The sequence below is a fragment of the Bufo gargarizans genome, chromosome 4 (genome assembly GCF_014858855.1).
Source record: "Bufo gargarizans isolate SCDJY-AF-19 chromosome 4, ASM1485885v1, whole genome shotgun sequence".
NCBI lineage: Eukaryota > Metazoa > Chordata > Amphibia > Anura > Bufonidae > Bufo > Bufo gargarizans.
This window is the reverse complement of record NC_058083.1, coordinates 86410409-86416408: the sequence shown is the minus strand read 5'-3', so window position 1 is coordinate 86416408 and position 6000 is coordinate 86410409.

Sequence of the window (6000 nt, the reverse complement as noted above, 5' to 3'; positions counted from 1 at the left end):
CGCTAATAGTTTAGGTCCTTAGTTTGGTGGTATGTGTGTGTAGTGTATATATAGTGTATTTATGCATGTGTACCATGTATATGGTAGTGTATTGCGGTCGACACCCCCATAGAAATGCCTATTCTTGTCCGCAGCACGGGCCCGGCCGGCACACGTTTTTGTGCATGATGCCTTAAAGGGGGTTTCCTACAGCCTTAAAGGGAATGTGTAATCAGAAAATTATCTATTGTTTAAATCATCGTTTTTATGTTTTTGGTGGTTATTTTTAATTGTCCATGTCACCATCTATATTTAAACAAAAACCATAAAATCCTGCAGTTCTTGCACTGGCCACTAAGCCTGATAATAGGCACCACTTCTTGGCCTGCACAGATCACTTTACTGCAGTTATGCTTATCATTACAGGCAGGATTACAATGACAGACACCAGCTATAAGACAGGATCCACCATTTACCATAGGTGATATCACAGCTTATCTACTCCCTCCTGATCTCTGCACAGGTCACAGAGCATACCTAGAAAAATCTTCCATAGAAGTCAATGAGGTCCCCTCCTGTCCATCGTGTGGGAATGTGTCATCAGAAAATGACCTGTTGTTTATAGTCAAGTTTTTATGTTGAACATACTCTTTTAGAAAAAAAAATCCTAAAATCGTGCAGTGTTCACACTGGCCATAAACACAAAGGACAGGAAGAGACCTCATTGACTTCTATGGGAGAGTTTTCTAGACGTGCTCTGTGACCTGTGCAGAGGTCAGGAGGGAGTAGGTAAACTGTGATATCACCTATTGTGAATGGTGGATCCTGTGTTATCTATACAGAGGTGTTACTTGTCATTGTAATTCTGCTTGTGATGATAATGAGATGACTGCTGAAAAGTTACCTGAACATAGCAGGAAATCATGACCTATTGTTAGACCTAGCGGTCGATTTAATTTTTTTTATATTGACAGTGACATGGAAAATTAAAAATCACCAAGCATTCTCAAAAGAAAAATGTTTCACAGAAAAACTTGAATTAAACAGTATGTAGTTTTCTGATGGCACATTATATTTAATAAAGTGTTAGAAGCTTATCTTTATGGTCCCTGTTTTCCACCACCCTCTTTTCTGGCCCTTGCATCTCCAATATATTTTTGTTCGTGCAAAACCTGAAATGGGTGGCAGAAGCGTGCCACGTGATGCCCACAATTGCAGTGTGACAAACTACATTACCCATGAGCTCCCTATGCTCCTCTGGAGCTGGCGAAATCCATGCCAACAGCGCCACAGTAATGAAGACAACTGAGGACTCTGTAGGGCACAGGACAGGACATAGCCACTGCGAATACACAGTATAGGAAACCTACAATGCCAGCATAGAATGAACTGCAAGGCGCAGTCCAACACACACTGCTAGTATTCTGGGCACCTGGGGCAAGTACATATATTATCAAAGAGGGTTTCCGACTTCAACACTAGGATATGCCACTAATGTGAGATATTTGCCGGTTCCACCTCTGGGACTCTCTCCTATTGTAAGAATGGGGCCCCCGGAGTGAAGGAGAGCACACAGTGCATGTGCTATTTTTGAAAGTTCCATAGTAGTGAATGGAGAGCAAGCTGTGCAGGCGCAGCCGGTTCTCTATGGTACTGCCAGAAATATCCAAGCCGGTGCTCAGATATTTTTGGAACTCCCATAGCGATGAATTGAGGATAGATGCACATGCATGACTGTTCTCCCTTAACTTTGGGGCCCCCGTTCTGGAGCCAGAAACAGGTCATGCCTATCTGACGTTTGTGGCATATCCCGGAGCAGAGATGGGAAAATCCCTTTAAGTCTTTATCTGCTATTTATTAAGACCTGATCTTTATTCCCCTTTAATAAGGGAAATGGACAGAGGATGTCCTCATGAGACAAAACCTATAAGATGACAGAAGGATCCATCAGTATAATCAACGGTAATACTGAGATCAGTCCACAGGCGTTACATGGTTCCCGGCTTTTGACTTATCCCTTTTGACAATAGGATATGTCCTCGTCGTCTGATAGGTGCGCGTCCCACCGCTGGGACCCGCGTCTATATCGAGAGCAAGCCAAAGTGGCACAGAGTGCTCTCCCCATAGAAGTGAACGGCATTGCATCGGCATGACCGGCCACCACTCCCATTCACTTCTAAGGGCCTGAGGGAAATAGCCGAACCGTGTTCCGCTATTTTTGGTAGCCCCATAGAAATGAATGGAGGGTGGCTGCACATGCGCAGTGCGCCCTCCTCCACTTTCAGGGCTCCGTTTAGGAGATAGCGATATGCCCCCATTGTCTTACATAAGACAACCCCTTTAACCGGTTTGCCAACCACACTAATAGAAAATTTTGAATTATTGGAGAAAGCATTATTAGAGCATTGCTCATAAAGAACGTCATTTAGATTGAGCTCACAGTAAGATGACATGATGTGACAGAAGAGGAGCCACGGGCTTTATTGGTGGCCTCGAATGACTGTCAGTGGACTAGTCAGTCGCTGTAAAGTTAGGTCTACACGGCAACTAAAAGTTGTTAAAAATTCACAATTGTCGGTGCAATTTCAATTATTCATTATGGGGGTAAAGGTTCCGTCATTGGGAAATAATTCTGCTTGAATCCCGACCATGATTTTGCCACAGTTTCAAGTCTCTGTGTATCCCTGCTTTAAGGGCACCAGTCAGCAGAATCAACCCTATTAAATGAGCCGTACTGCCTGGTAGAATTGTGAAAATTGGTTGTTTTGTTCCTAAGAAAAAAAATACTTTTATAATTTATGCAAATAAGGGCTTTAGTGCTCCAAGGGGTGTGGCCAGCACCGGAAAGCGGAGGAGCTGAGTTTCACTTATGGACTAGGCGCTGCCCCTCGGTGCACAGAAGCTCTCATTGGCATAAAGAATAAAAAATATTTTCATTCAGGAACGCCACAACCAATTGTCACAAGACAGGTATAATTTTTATAAGCAGGATCGACCCTAGCAAGACAATATACTTGGCTTAAGAGTTGATTCTGCTGACAGGTCCTCTTTAAGCGCTGGCATTTATTTTTGTGCTCCAGTATTTTCATTATAACTTTAATAGGCTCTTTTGTGTATGATAAATGTTCGTTGAGGCACAGTCTGGATTTTGGCACATATGTTTTTAGGATTTTATTATATTTTATTTTGAAGGGGTTTTCTGAGATTTTTATACTGACGACTTATCTTCAGGATAGGTCATCAGTATGTGATCGGTGGGGGTCCGACACTTGGGGCCCCAGCCGATCAGCTGTTTGAGAAGACGACCTTCTCTTAGCTTTTCCTAGGATGAGTGACGTCACATTCATCGGTCACGAGGGCTAGGCGCAACTCAGCCCCATAGAAGTGAATGTGGCTGAGCGTGATGGAAGGCGCCGTGCTTAGTAAGCTCCGAGAAGGCCTCAGTGCTCACAGGAACGACGGTGCCTTCTGAAACGGCAGATCGGCAGGGGTCCCGGGTGTCAGACCCCCCCCCCCCCCCCAATCAGATAATTATGACCGATCCAGAGGATAGGTGATCAGTATAAAAATCCCGGAAAAACCTTTTAAGCTCTATTCACATTATTCTTTGCTCTTCTTCAGAGGTCCTGGTCTTTTTGATAGCGAGGATAACATAAATTGTAACAAAAATATTGGAAATGTGACTGACGTCATTATAAGTCGGTGGGACTATTAGGATCCTTTGAAAATAAATCTGTCAAAGCTGTTACATCTCTTTTATGATCAGAGATCATGGCACTAGTGTGAACAGAGCCTTAGGGCCTTTTACACTGTTCAACGATCGGGAAAAAATATCATTTTGAGCATTCGTCGAAAAAAAACCCCTATATAAACCTGTATCTGTAGCCAACAAATGAAAACTCTAAGGGTATGACCACACTTGCATGTTTTTGATGCAGTTTTCTAAGGCAAAACCTGGGTTCCAAACCAGGGGATTCAAAAAAGTAGAGAATTGGTATCTGCCCTTAAAAACGCAGCGATTTTCCATTTTTATCCCCTGCCTTCCCAGTACCATAATTTTTTTATTTTTCCATTCACATAGCCGTAAAGGGCTTTTTAATGGCACCATTTTATATTGCATATGACATAGTGGGAAGCTGGAAAAAAATTCCAAATGAAGTGAAATTGGAAAAAAAACACAATTCTGCCATAGTTTTATGGGTTGTGTTTTTATAGCGTTCCCTGTGCCGTACAATAACAACAATACCATGTTTGCACAGTATTTCCTGTGTTCTTAAAAAAGAAAAGAAAAACTTTAAAAAAACAACACATTTTTTCTGTGCATTTCCTTATTCTGACCCCTGTAACTTTTTATATTTATGTCTTTGGAGCTGTGCAATGGCTTATTCTTTGTGGGGCAGAATTTTGGTAACTTTTGATTGTTTTGGGGGAGGGAAAGTGACCAAAAACAGTGAATTAACAATTTTTTTCCATTATGCCATTCACCATACGGGATAAATATTTTTATATTTTAATATTATGGTCATTTTGAGACATGGAGATGTCTAAATATTTTTTTATATTTTTTAAATCATTTTTTTACACTTACTTTAATCCCCCTAGGGGACATGCAAACTTCACTATGGCAGGCCTCAGAGCCTTCAGAAGGCTCGAGGCTGTCATATCAACCACACAGCTCCCTCGATCCTGTCAGAGGGGAGCCATTTGATCCCCCAGGAGACTGCTCAGATTCCCTTGGTTGCTATTGATCTGATGGTTTAAAAGGGGTTTTCAGGACTTAAAGGGGTTATCCAAGTTCTCAAACAGCCCCCCCCCCCCCCATGTGCCGGGCTCCTCACAGGCAATATGCTTGCCACACTCCAGGCACCGTTCCTGGTCCCCGCACCACCTCTTCTGCTTCTCCCTGTACATGGATGAAAACATCTGGTGTCGGGGGGGAGCAGCCAATGGCAGGTGGTGACGGGTACGAGCCTTCCTAGCATTGTGGGTGACACTAGGGAGGCTTGTCCCCGCCTGTCATTGGTTGCTCCCCCCCCGACACCGGTTGTTTTCATGTGTGTACGGGTAGTAGCAGCAGCAGTGGTGCAGATACCGGGAGCGGGGTAAGTATATTACCTGTGAGGAGCCTGACACATGGGGGGGCTGTTTGAGAACTTGGATAACTCCTTTAAATACTAATAACCTATCTTCTGGATAGGTCATTAGCTTCTGATTGGTGGGGTTCCGACTCCCCGGACCCTCACCGATCAGCTGTTTGAGAAGGCACTGACACTCCTGTGAGCACCACGGCCTTCTCCGTGCTTACCAAGCACAGCACCACACATAGTATAGCGGCCGTGCTTGGTATCATGCTTAGTGGCATCACTGGCCTGAGGAACGCTGAACTACTGCGAGCGCTGCTGCCTTCCTGAACAGCTGATCAGCGGGGGTCCCGGTTGTCCGACCCCCACTGATTAGATACTGGTGACCTATCCAGACCATAGGTCATCAGTATTAAAGTCTCGGAAAACCGTTTTAAATGTCTGTGATTAGCATTGTGACTCAGTGGCTATGGCGCCATCTCAGCTTTCGAGCGGGCACCATCTTTAAAGTCCCGACTTGCTTTGTACATGTATGCTGCAAGTTCTGAAGGGATTAATCCCTTCTTTAATTTTTTGAACTCCATAAAAAAACCTGCACGTGTGGCCGTACACTAAGGGTAGAGTGATCGTATTAATGGTCGTTCAGTAAATGCTGGTGCTTGTTAATGGGCAGGAAATCTGCCGGTGTAAAAGGATCCTTATTCACTGTCAGTCAGTTCAGCAGTATTCAATGGCCTGGAGACCACCGAACTCCGTGGGGCTTATGAGCAGTGTCCTGAATGGAGCAGATGGGCATAGGCAAGTCACTTTATTTCCAAGCATCTGACCCCCTGCCCGTGGTGTCATTGGCACTTTTGATCGGCCACTTTCTGGCTACTTGTGATCAATGTGCAGGTAAGGTGACTATATGGCACTTGCTAGTAAAGCCTTTGTCAATATT